The following is a 24,362-nucleotide window of genomic DNA, read 5'->3' on the forward strand; positions in this document are numbered from 1 at the left end:
TTAGCAGTTATCAGCATAAGCAATAGGCTACATTATGGAAAGAAGGCTAACTTAGTTCCTTTGGCCTGCTTTAGGAAGATGGAAGCTAAAACTATGTTTCTGTCATGCATGCAAAATAAAGCAAGAATTGATTAGGCTGATTTTCATCACACAGTTAACATGCAGAAGCATTGGTTTTCCAGTGTCTTTACCTACCGGCTGAGGCTGGACTGCTATCAGTTCTATCACCTCTACAAAACAGCAACACCCCAGAGCCCAGGGACACGAACACAGCAGGGCAAACAAGAAAAGACCAGTACATTCTGACCATGAATAATGTATGTCACTGCTTGTGTGTATCCAGTTGGTTCTAGGGAGAGAAAGGAGAAGTGGCTCATGAGGGTATTTCCTTAACTCTGTCTGGAATTTCAGTTAAGGAAGAAGAAATGATACAGCACTTTTAAGGAAAGAAACTTCCTATGTGGGTGTTAAATGCAGTATTAAATGAAGAATAGATGCTGAAAGAAATCAGTAACATAATAGTATGGCCATGTTAGCAGTTTCCTTCGATCATTTTGTTAGTCTGTCATCACCACTTGCATTCAAAAAGCCACAATATCTAAACACAGAGGAAGAACTCTCATACAATCTCTTACTACCATCTAGAATAAACTAATTTTCTTTTCTTTAACTTCAAACACCAGGATTATTCTCAATCCAGTTCACACTCTCAGTATATTCAGCACAGTTTCAAAGTAATTTAACAGTACATTTTACTGAGATTATTTTGGGCTCGTTACATTTTACATTGCTGGATGCAAAGCATTCTTCTGCAAAGCATTCTGGCAAGACTTGCATTTTGGTAAAACCCTCAGTCAAGTCCAGATTTTATCGGTATGTTGTTGGCCCTCAGGACCATCCCACTGAATCAAAGGATGCATAAAAGCTTGCCAGAGTGAGGAAGGTTTTCACACTGAAAACTGATGGAATGTACAGCATACATAAATTTGGCCTCAGACTTTAGTTGTGCTGGTCTCTGAGCTGTACACATGCCTTGTCTCTCCTTTGATGACAGCTGTACTAGTGCACAGCTCACTGCTAACAGTGAGGGTGGTCTCTGTAATGAGCAAGATTATCCTTCCCTAAAGATTATGAAATCCCACTACTTGAGATGTAGGTTTCCTGCTGTCTCCAAGGTCTCCGAGGCTAGATCTCCAACAGAAGAATTTAGGTTGCCACATTAATCTGTGCATCTCCAGCCCAGCTAAATTTAAGACACATTTTTGATTTCTGAAGCAATACTTTTATGTCAATGATAGCTGTTTAATTTTCCCTTCCAAAGGTACAGTTTACATTATTGTAGATTTTGTGTCTTCAAAAACATTTATAGTGCAGTTGAGTTAAAATTTGCATGTGGCAAGGCAAGAGAAAAAGTCTTGCTGAACTATCTCACCAACCCCAGAAGAACATAACTGTACTGAGGGAGAATACTCAAGTCACCTTTAGTTTGCAGATGGCATTATCCTATTTGCTGGAAAGCTCTGAAGCAGTGTTCAGCATAGTAGCAAGAGCAGGAAATTTTGATTTAGGATCAATAGGTGCCAAACAAGAACTGGGTTTAATACGATTATGAAAGAGGAAAACACTATGACTAAGGAAAATTAGGAAAGTTAAACCAGCTGGCTAGATTAAGCTGACAACGTAAGTATGAAAAAATAGGGCTGGCTAAAGAGCTGTCAGAATACTGAACAACAGAAGGAACATAAATTTCATTTTTCTACTTAGAAGGCATTTTGGATATCCCTGTATTCCTAGACAGAACACTTGAAAAATAAAGCCCATCACCAAGAATACAGGAAGAATAAAAATGGGATGGAAAAGAAAGGTGATTATGTCATCATAATAAATAACCTTAAAAGAATAGAAGGAAAACCAAGATATTGCAATTATACAAACTAGGAAGTAGACAAAACAATAACAGAGAATGTTGGAACATAAGAAACAGAAATTTGGACCCTATTCCATTTTTCTACTGGACAGCTTACCTAGGTGCCAAGTCTAATACTTGCCCTAGTACCAGGCATCATAAAGTAGGTCTGCCATAATAAATGTAAAGCACTAATGTCCCAGTATGCAATAAAAAAAAAAAAATATTCAGTGTAATTATGTATAATCAATGCTTAACTTTCAAGCAAAACAAGGAAACAAAATATTCAACATAAAAACAAGCTTGGATGCAGAAAATCCTGGTTAGCTCACTTTCTGTGTTTGCACTGAACAAAAGGGTCCTGACGCTGATTCACCTGTAGGTGAATAGGCCAGAGCATCAGTTAGAAAGTCCTTTGCCAGAATAGGCTGCAGATCACACAAAAGATTGCCAGCAAAACAATACAAAACAAAACAAACAAAGCAAAGCAAAGCAAAGCAAAACAAAACAAAACAACAACAACAACAACTAACTTCCAGCAGAGCTTTTAATTTTCTTATGGATCAAAATTAGGTCTGGTTGTTTTGTTGCTAGCATTTCCTTCAAGACGGTTAGTTTGGGACCAGGCAGTCAATCGGCTGATGAATAATTTAAAGCTCTGTTTCATTAAAGCAAATTCCATTGCATCCTCCCTCACAGATAAGAAGTCCATGCCAACAGTACAATGTCACTGTTTCGAGGATATACCCAGAGACTTATCTGATTTCAGTTTTATGTCAGTGTGCAAAACCTGCCATGGATGGGAGGGGAAAGATCTTTCATGGAAGAGCAGCCCTGGGTGACTAATCAATTCAAATACATGGAAGTGAGAGACATATTTTATGGGTGAGGATTCAGTAAAACCCACATAAAACTCTGTAGTAAACAACTTTTCCCTCAGACCAAATACACAGATCTCAATTTCAGTGTACTTGGTGTCCAGTTGTCCTAGGATTTAGACTTCGACAATAAAAAGCTAATGTTATAAGAGAGATGAACATGGATAGTAGTTTTATAAACATACCTTTAAAGCCCACCTTCTGGGAGGTCTGATATCAATCATTCTGGGACTCTCTTGTAACAGAAACCAAAATAAAGTCTTTGCATAGAAGCAAGGCAATTTAAAATGATTCATGGTAACAGTGTATGGTAAAATTCTATGTCTTTTTACTGTAGGCTTCAAGTATGGACACCTATTCTGAAGAAAGTGTGAGAAGAGACAAACAAGAGAGCAAAGGTGGGAAGAAGGAGATTGAAACAGAGGAAAATTATCTGAGGGCTGGATATCTCTGCTATGAAGAGGGGCTGAGAGTGTTGGGTTTTCTTAGCCTGGAGAAGAGACAGCTACAGGAGACCTTACTGTGACCTTCCAATACTGAAAGGGAGCTTATAGAAAAGACAGTGAAAGACTTTTCACCAAGACCTGTGGTGACAGGACAAGGGATAATGATCTCACTAAATAGACTAGATTTAGTGATTTGTTTTACCAAAAGGGTGATTAGGCACTGGAACAGGTTCCTCAAAGAGACTGTGGATGCCCCATCCTTAGAAGTGTTCAAAATTAGGTTATATGGGGCTTTGGGAAACCTGATCTGGTATAAGACATTGCTTCCCATGGCAGGGTGGTGGACTAGATGATTTTTAAAGGTCCCTTCTAACCCAAACCATTCTATGGTTGCAGCAAGAAGTGGTCTTCACAGCAATGGGAAATATAAGTCTATGCATCTATAGAGATCATTCTTTATAGGGATCATTCTCTGATCAATGGCATAAATTCAGATTTTGTTTTACAACTGGACAGTAAAATCAATAAATATTAAAATAGAGTTATAGAGTATTGAAGTTTAGGGGAGAAATAAAAAATAAAGTCACCCTTCTCTACTTGCAAGCAGCAAAAGTTGAAGGCCATCTCTCCAGCCTACTGTGCCTGAACTGAGCAGCTGCAACAACACAGGGAAGACCAAAGGTAGACACAAAAGTTATAGTTACCTTGAGGTAAGGCGAATAAATAAATGCACTTAGCAGATATTAATTCACAACAATCATTTGGTTCCTTCAATTTTTCTGTTCTTCTAGAACTTTTTGTGGTCACATAGTTTTTGATTCCAAGGTCAAGTAGTTTTTGCTTAATTCTTATTTCCAGTTCCCAAATTTCACCCTAGCTGATTACTTTGTCTCTACTCACTTCCATCTTACTTGGGAGGGAAAGAGGTTTGAGGAGGGGGAATGGAGAGAGGGGTGATTATTTGCTTTTGCCAAATCTCTGCTTATTGCTACAAGAATGTCTTTATCCTCGCTAATACCTTCCTAGGCTCTGATCCTGCAATTACCTACACTTTTCCCATTTTTTCCTACCAAGTGGTTTCACTGATTTCAGGGAAATACTCACATGGACAACTGCTCTTAAGACTGAAGCTTTGAGCAGTAATTGTCAAGGGCATTGTGCATTAGTGAGCTGTGAAACAAGTCCTTAAGACACGTACCACTCTTCAGTTGTGAGATAAAGCTGCCATATTTTATGCCTATTTATGTTACTGAGAATTTATCATAAAAACCTTTGAAAAGGATTTGAAGTTTTCAGGTTATAGCTATAATGCAGTATGAGATTTTGTCTTCTTGTCTAGAAAGCAGTAAAAATTTTGGTTAGCCAAAGGACATGTGTCTTGGAAGAAGCAAGATTACAAACTAGCATTTCTTGGCTTGAGTTAACATTCTTTAATCACCAGACTATGTTGTGGCTCCGCTACATTGGGTTCTTCCTGAATGCAATGAAACAGTCCTGCCATTCATAAGAAAATCACTTTCCACAACATTTGCCAGTAATTTAAATTACACTGAACTGGCACTCAGGAGCTGTGTGTATTCAGTCCCTGACCTTGCTACATTTTCCCTATATAGCCTTGAGCAGAACATTTGATCTTTGGCTTGAATTTCCTTGTTAAAAATGGAATAATAACATTTATTCTTCATTATTTTAATATTTTTTTCTTATTTTGGAAAATCTTTGGGACAGGGATTATTTCAGTCCATTGGGATAATTAATGGGACCTCTTCTTCCTACAGACTTTTAGATAATAACAATAAATAACTATAACAATATAACAATAGGAATAATAATCCCTTAGCTATTCCGGGGGGGGGGGGGGGGGGGGGGGGAAGACTAAGCATTTTTGTTTCAAAATAAGACATATGGTTTTGAAGCTAAAAATAAAAAGTCTTTTTTCTACTATGATAATCAGTTAATCCCTGTTAGTAGCATGATAGTTTATGGACAAGACTTGACATGAAAATGTTTTCTTACTAGTATACTAGGAGGTTTATTTAAACCATAAGGTTCATTTTTCTGGAGTTCCCATAACAATCTATGAAGAAATAAATGATTGCATCATATGAAAATTCACAGTAGCCTGGTTGTTTTATTTAGAACTAGTGAAATAATGTTTGCTCCAAGTGTAATGTAAACACCCTTGCAGGGTATTTTTTTCATCTATTACTACTTGACTAGAGTATATAAAAGTCTGAATTACCTTTTTTTTTTTTGTCCTTTTATTGATAAAACTTGATGTTTCTATCCTTAACTAGAAATGTCTTGCCTCCTCATGTTTATGCAAAACAGAATTTTTGGAAGAGAAGAAAAAAGAGGTACTGTAACATCAGAAGGAAACATCAAAGGACTAGTGGCAACATCTTAAGGCTTTTATCAAAGTAGTGAGGGAATGCATTAAAGCAACAATATATATAGCTTACAAATGATAGGACTATCAAACTCAACAGCATGTTTGATGAACATAGAGGACATAATTTACATGTATTCTTTGTTTTAAAATAAAAACTCAACAGTGGTTTTGCTTTCAAAACTGTAAGAGAAAAATAAAATAAATAATAAAATAAAATAAAATAAAATAAAATAAAATAAAATAAAATAAAATAAAATAAAATAAAATAAAATAAAATAAAATAAAATAAAATAAAATAGACAGATCTTTAGGAGGTTAGACAGGTCTTTAGGAGGTGTCAATCAATGCAGCTGCTGTGGAGTCGAAGACAGCTAAGCCCATTTACATGTGATGTTAAGTTGGAATTTTCTAAATTTTAAAGTCAGTATCTTTAATATAAATAAAAATATACAGGTCATTTTATTCCTTTCTACTTTTATGATTGTCTGAGATCTGGGGGACAGAGCACCAGAATCTGGACTAATAAAGAATAACCCTAGCTCTGGTAGCTCAGAGCAAGTCTGTTATGAACTATTGTAGTGTATCCACAAAATATCTTTTTGTCAATCCTACTTCCCAAATACATTTCAGGAATCTCTAACTTGGCTTTACTTATCAGGAAACTGTTATGTGTTGTTTCATATTTATCCCTAAAGCTTTCATTTTAAGAGCTCTGTTTGTAGAAGTAACACAGCCAACACCATGTGATAAACTACAGATCTAAATGAATCATACCCAGTCACACCTCAACCCTAACCCCAACCCCTGTGTGGAACACAGCTGCCTGTTCTGATTAAATTTATGGCTTTTGCAGTCTGCTATAAGAAAAAATATGGATTATGAAATTACCCCTGGAAGACAGCCTCTTTCCCACTTCTTGCAGTAGTAGTCAGCTACGAGTTACAGCTAAATCCAAACCTAGACACCGTGACTTCTAATCCCTGCTAGAGAACCAACTGCTCCTAATTTTTTGCTACTGCTCACTGTTGTTAATATGCAAAAAGTCTTCATGCACTGGGGAGTCACAACTATTCACCAGTTGTACAGCTAAGGTACCTGAGAGTCCATACAAAGCCAATTCAGGTGTAGCTGGGATTAAAACCCAGTTCTGTACACACATCTATTTTAAAAGCCTAGTCTGAGCCACATTGTCACACTAAGATTTAGAAGGAAGCCAGCCCCTTGTAGCAGATAGACAACATATAGAAATGCTTGGGAATATGCATATGGAATTTCCATAATAAATGATCTGACTATTTAGTCAATGTACTGGGTCTGGCTGGAATGTTAACTTTCCCTGCAGCAGCCCATACAGTGCTGTGCTCTGATCTTGTAGCTGGAATAGCAGTGTTATCACACCAGTGTTGTGTCTACTGCTAAGCAGTGCTGGCACAGCATCGGGACTCTCTCTATCCCTCCTAGGGGGTGGGCAAAAAGTGAGAAGAGAAACATCACCAGGGCAGCTGACCAACCAAAGGGATATTCCATACCATGTGATGTCACACTCAGCAATAAAAGGTAGAAAAAGGAAGAAGAGGGGCGGGGTGGGCTCTCATCGGGAAAACATCGGTCCTCCTCCCGAACATCAGCTACGTGCGTTGAGGCCCTGCTTCAAGGACGTGGTCAAGCATCGCTCATTTGTGGGAAGTAGAGAGTAGTTTATTTCCTCTACGCTTCCACATAGTCTTTATTTGTTTTGTTTGTTTGTTTTCCTCCCTTTTTTTTTCCTTTTCCTCTCCCTTTCCCCTTTCCCTTTTTTTTTTCCCCTTTAGTTAAATTGTTTAGTTCATAAAAATCTTTCTTTTATTAATATTATTATTATTTTTTTTCCTTTAATTAAATTATCCTTATCTCAACCCATGAGTTGTCCTTTGCTTTACTTCTTCCCCTCCTCATCTAAGGAGGGGGAGTGAGAGAGCGGTTTTGGTGTTTAGCTACCTAGCACAGAAAAAACACCACAGTCAATGAGAAGAGTACATGCTAAAAATAAATAAATAATGTTCTGGGTCTAGTTCTTGTAATTTTTTCCTTCTGGATCATTATTACAATAATTACATTTGCTGGAGCCACTAAACGCTGGACAGGCAGGACAAGGAAGAGAGAACAAATAAATGTTCAGCATCACTCTCCTCCCTCTGTAGGTCTGCTTCACCTCCCAGTCACTGTGTAAGAGGTGTAAGATGATGTATGGATTTCAGATAATTTCTATTGATTTGCAGCTCTTACAACATGTTATGTGGATCTGCAGGCTGAAAGTTCATAGGCAGCTGCTAATCCATGTGGAGGTGAAAAGCAATGGGTAAAAATTAGCATAAGACCTGAAGATAATAGATAGAATCACAAATCTCAGCTGCTGGAGTTTTACTGGAAAGTGCTGAATGTAGAAGAAAATCTGTCAATTTGTCTTCACTGCATTGTTTCTATTTTCTTTTGAAAATGGACATTCTCCTTGTCAGGTTGGAACGTGAGTAAAGGTGTGTTTGAGGCTGGCAGAAGCTGGCCCACGTCACCAGAGAGCAGAAGAATATCTTGTGGCAGGAGGCCAAAATTCACGGAGTAGTTATTATTCTTGAAAGCATAACTTTGGAAAGCATAACTTTGGAGCTCATGGGAAACCCAGGACATTTGCTTGGATAAGGTCCCCAGGCTGATTAATGTTCACTACAGCAGAGAGTTATGGCTTTCTTTTTAATAGCTCTTCAGTGAGCCCAACACAAGATGATTTTTGTCCATCCTAACTTTCTCATCAAAAAGCTCTCCAAGCTCTCCATCCATTTCTTCTACTTCAAAATATCAGCAGGCCAAAGCTGTCTATTAACCTTATTACTATTTATTTATTGCGTTATAGCAGCAGTGGCAGAGCACGAGCGAAGAATGAAGTTGGGTCCCAGCCCATCACTATCACTTCTCTCTTCCGTCTTGGCAGACCAGCACCTGCAACCCTCTTGATCCATGCAGCTGCACTACACACACATTCAGTAACCATGTTGCTCCTAGGGGCCTGTGATGTACTACAAATTCCTCATGGTATGCATTTCACAAATTCAGAACAAAATTTTAGTCTCTGCCCCATGTCGCTAGTTGCTCAGGAGGCACAATCAACCAACAGTTATAATTACCAGCTATACAATGTGTCAGATTTCCTGCTTTTTGAACATGACTGGAAAATTTTGAGCTCCTGGAGTGCAACTCTGATTTTGAAATAAACTCTGAAAGTCTTGTTTCTGTAATACAGATAAAAATCCAATATATAAAAACCTCTTTGTAAAAAATGAGGTCAAAAGGGCTGAGAAATTTGACAAACACCCATTTTTGTCTATCTATTGGAGAGCTAGATTAGGATCTCACAGATTTATGAAAGAAGTAATAATAAATACAGCTCTGAACTAACAAGAAAGAGAGCAGAAGCGAGAGACCGGGAATACACATTCAGTACTGATTAATTGCCTTGCTGTATGGTCCTCTGTGCTTGTGGGAAGTCATGTTTTAGAAACATTCATGCAGATATCCAGCAGAGAGCATGATACTCTTTTCAGTAGGCTTACACATACACCTGCAAACGCTAAAGAAATAATGTCAACTTTTTATGAATATTCAGAGTGCTTTTGTTAATAATAATAAAAAAAAAAGGCATTAGAATAGCTAGCCATTATGTAGGCTGGCACCAACTGTTCAACTGTTCTAAAAGAAAAAAATAATCGTGTGTGAATTGTACTGCTCATGAAAGTGAGACAGATAGAAGAAGGGAGGCACACACTGCAACATTTGCATCCCATCTCAGGCTTTACCTGGAACATCACAGTTTCTCAATTAGTGGGGCTTTACAGTCCACACCACCTTATGCAGCATTTGCACAATAGCAGAGTCTAAGAACCAGTTAGTATACTCAGACAGCTTTTCCAAATCACAGCAGGTTTGTAGACCTGCATCTTTCAATGTAGGAATTCTGAAACAATAGCACTCTTTAAAGGTTGGACCTAGCACTTAGGGTCATGGTTTAGTGAGTGACATTGGTAGTAGGGGGATGGTTGGACCAGATGAACTTAAAGGTCTTTTTCCAACCTTAATGATTCTATGATTCAAATGGATTAGGACAAAAATATACATATATTTGCATCCATTTATAGGTAAGTTTGGATCCAAAATGTCATGTAAAGTTTCATATTCTTGTAATGAATACATCAAAATGGATACATTTTCTAAAAAGTATGGTAAACATAGAAAGGAACAAGCTGTGGCTCCTATTCTTCTGTAGAAAGCAGAGTACATGAGCTCCTGCCTGGGGGGGGAAGGGGGGGGGGAAAGAAGGAGGGGGGGAGGCTGTCTAGCAACCTCAATTGCCCTGCAGATGAATGATGGTGTTTTTCATTTTCAGATGAGGGAAGTCTGAATTCAGGTCCATAAAGGAATTTAAGACATCATACAGCTGAGGAGTCAGTGCCTAACTTGACATCTGCTACACCTTTGTGCCTTCCACATGAGAACTCTTTCCCTGAGCATAAAGCAAGGGCAGAAAGACATTTAGAGCATTCATGAGATTCAGAATTTTCTCAATGGATCTTACACAGTGATCAGAATTACTCCTTATGACTGACCAAACTGAATTAATCTGCAACAACAAAATTATGCAGTCATCTTTCATACCAAAAATCTAATAAACAATTCTGTATAAATCAAAGTATCTATTATTATTGATGGCTTTTTCTCTTATTCTGACCTTTTTGCACAAATACCATTCCTGTACAGGCCCTCTTTTCAGATCCAGCACTACCTTTACATCCTTTAACAGGAGATAATAAGGCTGTAGGACAGGCCTTTACTCAGCTGTAAAGGACAAAATATCCTTCTCATCTTCCTGTCGAGTAAAGACTAAGTAACTGAAATGATAACCTTAGATGGTATCTTATAAGCAATATATATATAATAGACAAATACATATGTAAGAAAATGGCCTTCTTTCTCACGAATACCTTTGTATAGATGGGCAAACACACACACATAACATTTAGAGCAGGAAAAAAAAAAAAAAAAGAAAAAAAAAAAGCTTGCAGTTTATCTCAAAACTCTCTGTATACTTGAGTTTCTTATCTCATTATATTAATCAGTCTTATTGGTTTCCACATGTATTTTTACATCCTTAAATGAAAAAGTGGGTTCTGTTATGATTACTGACATTTCTAAACTATTTTTTTCCTTCAAAATAACAAAAAGATCTGCTTTTTTTGTGTGCTTCAAATTACAAACTTAGTTCCCTGCTCACTCTTACCACTTTTCTATCAGAAGAACTCTGTAAACAACAAAAGCGGGGCAGGAGGAACCAGCCCTACTGATCAGCCCATGAATGCAACTAAGAGAACATCAAAACACAACATTAATGAGCATAAGACATACCTAAATAAAACACACACGAATACCTGAAGTGAATGCACAGAACCACCAGCTCCTCGTGCAATTGAAACTTTGAGGTGGGTCAGGCACTACGAAGAACATTTTAAATTCATTATTCTTACCCAGTGAAAATAAAATGTAAAAACTTCATAGGCTATTTTGGTACCCCTAATAAACAGACTGAACAGACCACAATAGGAAGGAGATTTTCTTCTCTCTTGTGTAGCAAGCACACTGTTAGTGTTCAGTATTTGTTATACACTGGCTGACACATGGAAATAACAATCCTGATATCAGTAGTGAGTCAGTGCACTTCACACAAATGCAGTGGAGCAATATATTAAGACTCATGCCCATAAAGAGGTATGCTTCCTTTTTTCCTTTAAGACCTTCAGTGTAAATGAACTGCTTCTTGTAAGCATAGAAAGACACCACCATGGATGGGCATAGAGGCTACCAAGTACCATAGAAAGTGGTAGCTCTTGGGAACACTTCTATCTAGGTTTCTAAATGTAAGCTTAAAGGAGGAAGTTTGGAAATTAATAAATCTTAGCTCAGACGTTAAAGGTCATAGTAGACATAGCACATGAAGCTAACATTAAATACAGGCTTCTGCTTTCCTAGACCTCTACTTATGTACATGGGGAGTTTGTGATTGGAATTTCTTAATCAAAACTATACTAATTATCATGCTTTCACACATTTAAATGAAAGTCATTAGGTTATTTTTGTTTGTTTAATATTTTTAAATCTAAAAATTTACATTTTTTTTTGTTTTAATATAACATTGATATATATAGTAGGGAAACAAAGGTTATTAAAGGAAAACTAAGTTAAGATCAGTGCCCCAAGTTAAGATCTCCTGTATCCTGGCTGCTGATTGCAACATCATGTTCTGTACAGATGCAAGTAGTTAAACGAAATGTGAGTTGGTAGAAAGAGGAGTCAGGTGTTGATAATTAAAAAGAAGTGTGACTGATGCTGACTGACTAGAAATCCTTTGATGCTATCTGTAGCATCTACCTGGCTTTGTCACAGTCTTGTGCATATTCTCAATCCCTTGGTTTGAGGATTGCAATAGTTAAGCAGTTTGTTAGGAGTTCTTATAGCATTATGTTATCCTGGTCTTTGTGAGAACAGTTGAAGTATCACTTCCATCAATTATATTGGTGTTTTCTAAAGGCATTTATATAATTTGAAGAATGGTTTGTCATATCCCTTCATCAGAACAAGAAATCTGTATTCCATGCCCAGGCTGGATCACTCATCTTTAGATGCCCAAATTTTACGTTGGCCAGTAGAAATAGATTCCTAAATATACCCTAAGCATCTTTGTGGATCTGTGTCTTAATCCTGTCTCATGAATTAAATATATATGTCTCTAATCAAAGTTTGGTTTGTTGAATTAACCTGAAGTTCCTACAGGTTTTCTGAGAAATGAGGCTCAATTTAGGCAGTTAAGCTGCCTAACATGTAACATATGCTAACATGTATTCCAGCATATGTTTGTCTCAAACAGTGACCGTTTTCAGGTATACAGAAAAAAAGAAGGGAAGTTATATATCACTTGAACAACTGTAGAGCCAATCCAAATGAAGGGATTCACTGAGCTCAGAGTCAGTGACTAGCAACTCCCAGATGAAAGTCAGTGACTGTGAAACGGGAAGCTCTGAACAGGAGCTCTCTGAAAATGTTTTACTTTAATGTTCCATGACATTCACTTATGAATATTCCTCACTCATACAAAGTCTGCCCATCTGCAGTGACGAATTCCATAGGTGTATATAGTTATGTTCACAAATCCTAAATAACAAAGCTTATATGATATTTTTAATTTTCTTGACAGTTCTCCTTGCACCTGCTTGATGAAAAGGAGATAAAAAGCAGTGGTACTCCCAGAGTTTCAGTAGCTGCTGAATATGTATGTCTTTGAAGATATCTTATTTAATTTCATTTAATAAAGTTGTTGACATTTTCCAAATATGAAGCCATGATCGTCCTCATTGTCACAAGCTCTGAGCACTGTTCCCTAACATACAAATGTAACAAATTCTCCTCAGCTAAAATTTAAAATCAAATCTAATTGCAATGGTATGAATTCAGAAATAGCAATGTGGAGAAAAATAATGAAGCTAACAGAATTAACATGAAGGATCTTTAAAATTGAAGTCCTATGCGGGGGAAAAAATAATGCTTGTGCATAAAAATAGTCATTTTTAAACAATATTCAAACAAACAAAATAAAATGTTTCAATTATTTTCTGACATAAATAATTCTGGTAATTCTAAAAATTGAATTTACAAGAATTAAGTTTTATCATTATGTATGAGGTTACATTATTAAATGTAACAGGAACTCCACAGTTTGGATCTAACCCTGTAGAAAGGCTTTTTATCATTTAAATATGATTTGGAGGAGACAGAGGCACTCCTGCACATGACTGTGTGCTATTTCATCTTTAATTTAACCCTTTGAGCATTTTGCAGAATGAACATGAGTTGTGAGCATCAAAGTAAGAGATAAATTTGATTAATTCAGTTTGGTTAGAAAGCAGGAATATTTCAAGTTGCTATCATGTTAGTAACTATAAACTAAAATTCCTGTTGGTGTTTATAATTGGTTGGTGTAGTGGGTTTACGTGGCAAGGTTTTGGTAGCAGGGAGCCATAGGGGTGGTTTCTGTGAGAAAGATCTAGAAGCTGCCCCATGTTTGGGAAGGGCCCCATTGTTTTCCAGATCCGAGCCAATAAGCGATGTTGTATTGCGCCTCTGTGAGAGCATATTTAAGACAGGGAAAAAACGCTGCGCCACACAGCAGCCGGGAGAGTCAAGGGAGTGGGAGAACAGCCTTGCACCAAGGTCAGTGTAGAAGGAGGGGGAGAGGTGCTCCAGGCGCCGGAGCAGAAGTCCCCTGCGGCCTGTGGTGAGGACCATGGTGAAGCAGGATGTCCCCCTGCAGCCCATGGAGTACCACGGTGGAGCAGGGTTCCACGCTGCAGCCCGTGGAGGAGACCACGGTGGAGCAGGTGGCCCTGCACCGACGGAGGCTGCCGCCTGTGGAAGACCCCTGCCGGAGCAGATTCCGGGCCGGACCTGTAGCCCGTGGAGAGGAGACCACGCAGGAGCAGGTGATCTGGCAGGAGCTGCTGCCCGTAGGGGAGCCAGGTTGGAGCAGTTTTCTCCTGAGGGATGGACCCCGTGGTACGGACCCATATCTGGAGCAGTTCTGGAAGAGCTGCTGCCTGTGGGAAGCCCACGCCGGATCAGTTCATCAAGGACTGCATCCCGTGGGTGGGACCCCACAGCACAGGGGACGAGAGTGACCGAGAAGGAGCGGCAGAGAAGAAGTGCTGTAGACTGACCATAACCCCCATTCCCCGTTCCCCTGCGCCGCTCGGGGGGAGGAGGTGGAAAAGGGTGGATGGGGGGAAGGTGCTTTTGTTTTTTTTTTCCTTTGTTTTCTCACTTCTCTCGCTTGTTAGTTGTAGACAATAAATCTTACTATCTCCTTATGCCGAGTCTGTTTTGCCCGTTACAATAATTATTGCGTGATTTTCTCATCCTTATCTCAATCCTTGAGCCCTTTTCACATATTTTCTCCCCATTCCTCTTTGAGGAGGGGGAGTGAGAGAGCGGCTGTGGTGGAGCTCGGCTGCCCACTCGAGCGGAACCACGACAGTTGGACATCTTTTTTCAAGTACTTTCATGTAAAGCACAAGAATCTGCAGAGTCAATCAAACATCTGAAGGCTCTAGGGTAACACACAGAGTCCCTTTAACTCTAGGAGATCCAGGCACTCCCATAACAATTTATTCCTCAGGGGAGATAGTCAATATTTAGTTTCTGGCGTCCCTCAGGGATTCATTTAAGAAAGAGTGACTTCAAACCTTAAGCCTTTGGATGTGCCAGACAGCTCATGAGTACTCTGAAGAAGCCCAACATCATCCACTTTGAGAATCAGAAAACTCTCCCACATGCTTTGGCACACTTTTAACAAAATCAATACCAGCTGCCCATGGTTGCTCTGATGGACCAGGAAGCAGCTCCTCTTTGTATGGTACTGGCTTCACATCTGTCTACCACCCACTCAGATACCAACAGTGGGTAATCACATGGAGAATGGCAGTGGGAATTATGAACCTAAAGGTTCTTCAACATTTACAGAGAGAGAGCTTGAAAATTTCCCCACTGCAGTGGAAAGGCCTTGCTTTATCATCATTAAATATATTACTGCCAATGAGCTAAAGATTCTATCAATTATATGGTCTTGAAATTATCTTAAATAAGTAAGGTAAATGACCACCCATCTTTGCACACTGGTCACATTAGCTGAGATCATGACTTGCTGTAACTCATTGTTTCTTTGAATCCTGAGATACTGTAGCTGAATATCTGGATCCCTTCAATTAAAGTTTATATGGCATCATAATTTATACAAAAATTTCATCTGCCTTTACTAAAATTCTGCAAGAAACATAGCCTAACATTAGCCAGTGAAACCAAACAGAAGCCACCCTTTGTTTGAGTTGATACTGGACTCTAAGAAACAATAGTCTCAGTCATGCCATTGTTGCTCACAGTCATTATTTTCTGCTATCATAAGTTTAGATTATTTTTTCATAGATGCCAAGCCCAGAGACTGAATTTTGGTGAAAGTTAACACACAATAATAATAATAAGAAGAAAAAATTAAGTTTTTAATTAGAATAATAATTTTAGAACAGAGAAGCAAAATTTACTTGATTCACAGATTAGATTTGGTTTAAGTGAGGATCCAGAATACTGATGTTTACTAAATTTTATCAACATCTTTCTTTTCATTTCATTTCATTTTATAAATCATTCCTAATTATCATGTTTTGGGTCTGCCATTCATGTTTCTGTTGGGTGGTGAATTGCCAGGGTTTGGAATTATTTCCAGTTTGTTTGTTTTCTCTCCTTTTACTTTTTTTTTCAAAAGTGCACCTCTGAAAACCAAACCAAAGTAGAAGAATATTTCCTATTTATCAAGCATACTGATTGTATCTAGCCAATAGAAATTGAGAAGAGAAAGAGTTCAAAGTGATCTGAAAGGTCTTTACACATTTCCAATCCACAACCCATTAGCTACAGATTGTAAATTTCCCCTTATGGTTCTGTCATCATTAGTTTAAATAAGAAGAAAAAATAAAGATATCTTTGTTGTCATACATATCCTTGTATTCCTGTGGCCATTTTCAAATTTGTACAAATGAGAGCAGCTGCAGTAAAAGCAGTGACCGAACTGTTTAATAGCATACCTACATTTATCTCTCTGCATCCGTGAAACTGGCTGCCAGACTGGCTGCAAAACAGGCTGTACTTTTTTTGAGGGTCTGATTATCTTGCAACACTTCAAGCACTTCCTTTTTTAGATTATCTGTAAAGTGTGAGACATCTCTTCTCCTTCCTTCTCCCCATCCCCACCCCCAAACTTTCAGCTATTGCTTAAAATAAGCTGAACCAGGAAGTTTGGAGGAGCATGCCAAAACGAATAATAGACTTTAGATTAAAATGAATCCAACATAAATGATGAACTTTGTCTCAGGATTAGTGTGTATTCCTATGCAGTGAGTGAGTTGCTGGGTCATCTGGGAGTGGTTCTTGCCTCCTCTTTGTGGCATCTTTCTTCTGCAAGTATTTTGTTTGCCATTCCTAGATAAACGGTAGATTCTTCAGAGCAAGGCCTATTTCTTGCAAACCTGATAGGATTCATCTTGCTAAAATTTAGAGACTTCTAATTTAGGCATTTCCACCTAAGATGATCATCTTACTGGAGAGAAATCTCCAGGAGATGATTTGTTTGACCAGCCAAAGACAGCTACCTGGAGATAGCACAGAGGTCTCCTGAGTTTTTTCCTCTACTCCAGTTGTTATACAGGCAACCTGACATTAGAAACTCAGGCTAACACTTCTGACTTCTGGACATGTACATGAGAGCAGATGAAGTCTCATTAATATAGTAGCCAGTGAGGCTGTTTGAACAAATAATAGAACTCAAAGAAAAGTTTTATTTGAATTTGTTTGAATTTGCTTTAGTTTAACAGATTTGCTATTCATTTCAAAGTTACAATTCATTAAACACCCAAAAGGGGGAAAATGATTTTGTGCTGCAACATCTTGTCTCATTCCCTGCAGCCTTTGCAGCCATGTAGGCAGTGAAGAGGGGGATTCCGCTTATGCACAGTGGTGCAGCTGGACCGAACACCCTCTGAAGAAGTCAGGCTTCGAAACATCTTGTGAAAATTAGTAAAATGACAAGTACTTCCTACAGCATGTATAACCTGAAACTTGAGAGGTGGCTGCTCCTTAGCCTACACCTTTTTTTATTTCCTGAAGAAACAGCAACCCAACATGTCTTGTTGGGTTGACCTATATAGTCATAGCCAAGATGCAATGCTAGTAGATCTCAATGTGTCTGGCTGCTTGATCAGCAAGGGTCTTTTTTCATGGCTGTGCCTTGTTTTGCAAGTGCTCCTTTACTTACACATGGTATAATTATTGCTTGTATGACAGAGATTGTTCAATTCCTAGCCTACTGCTGAAAACAGTCTGCAGCCACATGCTGCTTCCCCAGCCATCACAACTCAGCAAAAACTATCCCATCAGATCAAGGCCAGTCACAGGTGGATGTGACCACAATGTTGCTGAACCCAGATAATTTGCCATGTGAATGGGCAACATATTCATAAAGTCACAAGAAGCTGCCAAAAGTAACAGAATGACCATGAAACATAATCCCGGACCTCTGCCTACATGCTGGCCACTTATACTGCTTCAAGGCAGCTCTGCAACATTCCAGTGACACAACTCTCCTAGGGACATTCCCTTTCTTTTTCAGTGCACGGATAACAATGGTGAGGCAAAATTTGCAGTCTTGTGTCTTGTCAGTGCAACTCTGGAAAGGTGAAGCAACTTAGAGCGGTGATTTATAATAAAACATACAAGGGCAAAACACAGTTCAAGGACAGCCTTGCTTTTTACTGACCTGGCTTAGTCACTTGCAATGAGCACCCTCATTTTCTTAAATGCATTTGTGTTTAGAGTTGTGCACACTATCATGTCTGCATTCCCCCAACATGGGCAGTTACTTGAGAGCAGAGCGCATAAGTGTTTCTCTAGTACACAAGTGTTATTCCCTAAAACTTATGGTCATGGATGTCTTCTCCCACCCAGCAAAGGTGCTGAGCATTCTTGAGGTTTGGGAGCACAAAGTGTGTCAATAAGAATAGAAAAGAATGGCTCAGACCAACATTGTTACCATTTTTTTTGCTATATTTTTCTATAAAAATGCATGCAGATTCCAGAATATTAATTTTGGACTTAATGTCCTTTGGACTTGTGTCCTAGTTTATGTCTAAAACAGATGGGATTGTTCTGTGTTTAGATCTTTTTTCTCCACACTCACCACAGGCTTAGCCCTGATGTTAAACTTTTTAGAATGGCTCAGATAAGATAACTAGGAACAGCTTTTAAGGCACGGCTTGGGATAAAACTTTTTTTTTTTTCTTTTTTTTTTTTTTTTAAAAAAAAAAAGCTTACCTTGATTTAAAATTAGAAAACTAAGTTAGCATTCAATTCTGCCAGTTGCCACAGAAGTGCCAGAATATTTATAGCTGTATAGCTCTAAAAGTACAGATATTTACTTTGATGACAAATTATACATTTGAAATATTCTTCACACCAGTGATTCAAGAATGCCCCACTGATATTACTATAGACCATGCTCTTAAATCACTTTCAGCCTTTGAAAATTCATCTTTATTTTGGACATCCAAATTAGAGACATTTGTCCATGATCATGGAGTCAAAAAGACCATCTATAATTAAAATCCTAGATACCAAGTAGTAATTATAGGTTTGGGGGAGAGAGGAGTGTTATTATTTATTTTTCCTTAGATCAGTGGGTTTTACATTCCTTTCCATTGCGGACAAATTGTCTATATGTAGAAGGAAGTGTTTATGGTATAGACTTTAAGTAAGAATGAATATAGCAGTCCTTATATCTATACACATGGACTTAATATTTGTACATACATGATTGTTTAAATCCCTATGGTGCTACAATTATTTCATAATTAAACATAAAAAGGAGGAGTGGGGGTGGGTAGTACATAATGGGAAAGTGCAGTGTGCTGTAAATTGTATTTGAATATGATCTTGTTCCAAACTTGTCAGCCAAACTTCCAATGAACTCAACAGAAGCTTTGTGTAAATAAGCAGTAAAAAGCATGTACTGTTTCATGCACTACAACAAATTTAATTTTAGAAAATGGGGAAATGGAATCTTAGTGTCTCTTCAGAAAGCAGTATATTAAGTCAATGGTCCAACTTAAACCCAGTTAGCTATGGTGCAATGCTACGGTTATAGAAGTACAATAGTTGGATTGTAATGCAGTCTAAATACAGATGGCATTGAAAAATATCACATTAACCAACCAGTTCCTGTCAAAGATAAATAAATAAATAAACCACAGTGCAAGCCTGCAAGTTCAATGAAAGCTAAAATACGAGCATTAAAATTGATTATTAATGTCTATACAGTTATTCCCTGTTGTGCAGTTACTGCTTTCTGAGCCCAAACGTGGGGCTGGGTGCACACACTCTCCCCAGGGCTGCCACTACCTCTGCAATGCCCTGCTCTTGTTCATGTAGTTTCTGAAACCAGGCTGGACCCTGCCAGCTAGTCTTCCCTGCTTCTGAGTAGCAAAACAATTCCCAAAGCCAGGTACTTTCCTTACTCACCCTAGTTCCTTACCCATACTGTGGGTGATAGAAGTGGCTGGATGGAAGAAGGTCAGTAAGGCAGAGAGGAGAAACCACCCAGGGCTTTACAGATCCTGCTTCCCTCCCTATGAAGGGTGGGGACAAGTTTTGCTTCTTAAGGAACTACAAGAAATTCAGTTCTATATTTGACTTTCTACAACTGCTAAAGAAATTGCTCACAGCTAAGTTGTGTAATATCACCTTCATCTCACAAACAAAGCATTTTGTTTAGAAGCAAGCTAGAAAATTTAGCTATTACTTTAACAGATTTAAAATTCTCAGAAACATATTTGAAAACCAGCCCCAAAAGCTATAACATAATAATATTCCATGTACCAAGACAAAATTAATATGAGATGAGATGACTCTTTCATCACAGCAGGCAGACTCAAGGAAAAAAAGCCCTGAATATGGATCAAGGTTTTGGGTATTTAAAAGGGCAACTCAGGTGTATGTGGTTTTGAAGACATATTTATCTTGGATTGAGATTGAAAAATTCTGTAATCAGGATAGGGTCTTGTAATGCAATAATTTCCTCCAAATTATGAATAACTTGAAATCATACCACATAGCCTGAGCTTTTTTAATTTTTTTTATTTTTTTAATAGTGCCTATATGCTAAAGCCTTGAGGGAGTCAATTTTGTCTCTTTTTAAGCACAGTTTTTATAACTGCTGTAACTTCTATGAGGGAATACTTTCAAACATGGACTTATCCCTGAGTCACCTTTGGGTAGCACCCATTCTTTCTCACACTGCATTACTCCCCATGTAACATGAGTAAAGGATTCAACTAAGCCTTTGTAAGAGGTGAGAACTGGGATACACAAGAAATGATAGACAGCGAGCTGCAACTAGTGACTTATTTTCCTCTTTTAATTATCTTTACTTGAAAGATGATAAAATTCTCTGAAAGTTCTTACAGTCACGGTCAAGTTTAGGGTGTATTGAACAAAACAAGAGCAATGCAGTTCAGGTTCAAACAGCAGCTCACAATTTATAGTAATAATACTGAAAGAAGTTAACAGTGCCTCTGATCTCATCACAAAGAGGCCTCCATTCAAAAACAAATACAAAAACCATGATCTTCCACAGCATTCTGCAGAAGCTGGCAGCCCATGGCTTGGACAGGTACACTCTTTGCTGGGTTAAAAACTGGCTAGATAGCTGGGCCCAGAGAGTGGTGGTGAACAGAGTGAAATCCAGCTGGCGACTGGTCACCAGTGGTGTTCCCCAGGGGTCAGTGTTGGGGCCCATGCTCTTTAATGGCCCATCCTCTTTACTGATGATTTGGATGAAGGAATTGAGTGCACCCTCAGTAAGTTTGCAGATGACACCAAGTTGAGGGGAACTGTCAATCTGACAGAGGGTAGGAAGGCCCTGCAGAAGGATCTGGACAGGATGGGTTGATGGGCAGAGGCCAATGGGATGAGGTTCAACATGGCTAAGTGCCGGATCCTGCACTTTGGTCACAACAACCCCATGCACTGCTAAAGTCCTCGGGGAGAGTGGCTTGAAAACTGTGCAGAGGAAAAGGATCTGGGGCTGTCGGTCGATGCTTGCCTGAACATGAGGTGGCAGTGTGCCCAGGTGGCCAAGAAGGCCAACTGCATCCTGGCTCATATCAGGAATAGTGTAGTCAGCAGGACCAGGGAGGTGATCATCCCCTTGTACTCTGCTCTGGTGAGGCCACACCTCAAGTACTGTGTTCAGCTTTGGGCCTTTCAGTACAAGAAGGACATCAAGGCCCTGGAGTGTGTCCAGAGAAGGGCTATGAAGCTGATGAGGGGCCTGGAACACAAGTCCTGTGAGGAACATCTGAGGGAACTGGGGTTGTTTAGTCTGGAGAAGAGGAGGCTCAGGAGAGACCTTATTGCTCTCTACAGGTACCTGAACTGAATTTGCTGGGAGCTGGAGGTCAGCCTCTTCTCACAGGTTATTAGTGAAACAACTAGTTGCACTAGGGAAGGTTTAGCTTGGAAATTAGGAGGCATTTCTTCTCAGAAAGAGCAGTCAGACATTGGAATGGGTTGCCCAGGGAGGTGGTGGCATCACCATCCCTGGGGTTGTTTAAGGAAAGGTTGCAAGTGATGCTTGAGGAGGACGTGGTTTAGTGGGTGACATTGGTGGCAGAGGGATGGTTGGACCAGATGATCTTGGAGATCTTTTCCAACTTTAATGATTCTATGATTCTGTGATTAAAATTCATGGGACCTATGCTTGCCTTCCCCCGAGATCTGATCTGGGCTGGGACAGTCTATCTCCCCTCTGGGCACTTGAAAAGCTAAGAAGAATTCAAAGCTCTAAAAACAGACATCCTTCACAGAACTGTTTTTTGGTTTGTTTGTTTGTTTGGTTGGTTGGTTTGTTTGTTTGTTTGTTTTCATGAGAATACATTTCTGGATGACATAACCATTATTGAGGTGATCACAGTGGCAATGGGGACAGAGATGGAAGGTCTGACCTTAGGTGAGAGAGGAGAGACAGATAAGTCTCTTCTTGGTTGGCCACTGACATGTTGTTAGCAGATACAATATCTGATATGATCTTTGACACATTGTGTGTTGATTTTGGCTTCCACCTCACTGATTTCCATAAGAAATGGATAATCAGGACTCTTCTTTGACATCTTGGTGCCAGACAGCATCCTGCTACCACCTTCGCTGAAGTCCAGAGGTGACTCATTCTTTTGATGAATGACAAGAGATCATCTCCTTCCCTCCCCAAGCTATGAACAATTCCTTTTTTCACTATTATAGAAATGTTTAAATTAAAATGGCATTATTGTAATATTTTGCTGCTACACAAAACCTTTCATCTAGCAATCTCAAAAGGCTTTGTCCTTTGAGAAGGACACCTCTAAGAGATCTGGTGATAACACTGGTATATAACACAGTTTAGGATAAAACCCAGAAATCCAGATTACACTCCCTACCATTCTATGTTTTTCTCTCTCTGATCTATTCTAGAACATGTACTTAAGAATCTGGAAAAAAAAAAAAAAAAAAAAGTTTTGTTGCAAACAACATTTAGACAATGTTTTGGTCATAGTCCTGGTAAGACACTGTGCAATGGAAAATGGGCCAAATGAAACCATATCAACCAGAGATAATGCAATTGCATCCTAGAAGTGTCTGGATTTTGCTAATTTTACAACCTTTGAGATATTCAAGCACATACATGTAAATACCAGCCAAATGAAGACCGTACTCTAGAAAACATCCCTTTTTTAGTCAAAGACACCTAAGAGAATGCTGAAATGTCTGTTTTTAAAGGAATAGGGACTTGCACAGAAGTTCAGGACTTCCCTGACTGCAGGCCAGCCTGGAACCAGCCCATGGCCCCTTGCTATGGGAACACTAGGCATAGAGACCTCTTTTTCAGGGAGGTCAGCATATGAAACAGGAAGTGACCTTAACCAGCCAAGACTCTCTTCCAAGTCTTTTGCAGCCTTTGTGGATTTTTTTTTTAGAAAGCAAGACATGGGTTATGTTCTCATTCTCATCTTCTAAATGTCCTTAAAAGCCTAGAGTTGTTCTTGTTCTCACTAAAAGACAGGAACTGAGCAAGTTTGAGAGACAGGATCGTCTTCTAGCTCCTCCTCCTCTGCCTTTCCCATAATGGGTAGTTCTGCCATCAAACCTAATCCATTTTCAGTGTGTAAGAGCAATTTTGATCATCAGTGGCAGAAAGTATGAGCACCATGTGTATTCTTGGAACACTTTCTTTGGGATAGCAAGGGTCCAAGCAACTGCCCAGGCATATTCAGCTTGCTGCTGTTTCTCTGGAGAGGAGGAGTAGATGTCAGGACCAAGGGTAGAGCTGCTTGCAGGATAGGGGGAAGGAGGAGTGAGGAGTACCCTTCTGCCACTTCCATGAGAGAAGAGAAAAACAGTGGGGACCCACGTGAAAGGATGGCCTCAAATGGGACCAGAACCTAAATCCCTGCCTGGGATCCAGACTTGCATCCAGAAGCTAAAATTAGATTTCTTACACTAAACAGACAGACCTTCTTTCCTGTTCACATAAGTGATGTTTAGTTAAGCCTCACCTAATAAGTGCTTTGTGATACCCAAAGTGAGAATAGTGCTTGTGCCTGCGAGAGCAGCTGCTCTTTTATGGAGGTTGATAGGTGAGAAAATGGAAAAGTTTTACATTTCATTTAAAATTGAGCCACATAGCTTTCTAAATCAATATCAGTGCCCTCAAATCTCAGACCAAAAAATACCTGTCAAAGGAAAAGAGTGACTGTTCTCATCATCCTAGCCATCAAAGTTATTTTGATCAAGTCTGTGTGTATTTTTAATAACGATTTTCCTTCTCTCCTAAAGTCTTGTTATTCACTTGAAGGTAAAATTATACAAAAGGAGAAACTTTATGAAAAAATGTAATAACCTCTGGGACAAGATCAACCAGTATTTTGCCAACACAGGATCTTGAATTATATGTGTGATAGAAGACACTTTATTACTCTTCATAATAGAAATATTTTAAAAATTGTTTATTTTAGCAACATATAACAGAGGCAAGA

General features: G+C 38.9%; 1 protein-coding gene and 1 long non-coding RNA gene across 2 annotated transcripts in view; one reads left to right on the forward strand and one right to left on the reverse strand.

Annotated features, from left to right (window-relative positions):
• TFEC (transcription factor EC) overlaps positions 1-274 on the reverse strand; it is a 55,561-nt gene extending 55,287 nt beyond the window's left edge. The window contains exon 1 of the mRNA XM_084497461.1: positions 196-274. The gene's annotated coding sequence lies outside the window, so the exon portion shown is untranslated. The remainder of the gene's footprint in view (positions 1-195) is intronic.
• A 13,424-nt stretch (positions 275-13,698) lies between these two features.
• LOC311423543 lies at positions 13,699-14,561 on the forward strand. The gene is made up of 2 exons (XR_014685739.1): positions 13,699-13,908; positions 14,009-14,561. It is a non-coding gene; the product is annotated as an uncharacterized lncRNA (long non-coding RNA).
• The last annotated feature ends 9,801 nt before the right edge of the window (positions 14,562-24,362 follow it).

The sequence above is a fragment of the Aythya ferina genome (assembly GCF_964211825.1).
Source record: "Aythya ferina genome assembly, chromosome: 1".
NCBI lineage: Eukaryota > Metazoa > Chordata > Aves > Anseriformes > Anatidae > Aythya > Aythya ferina.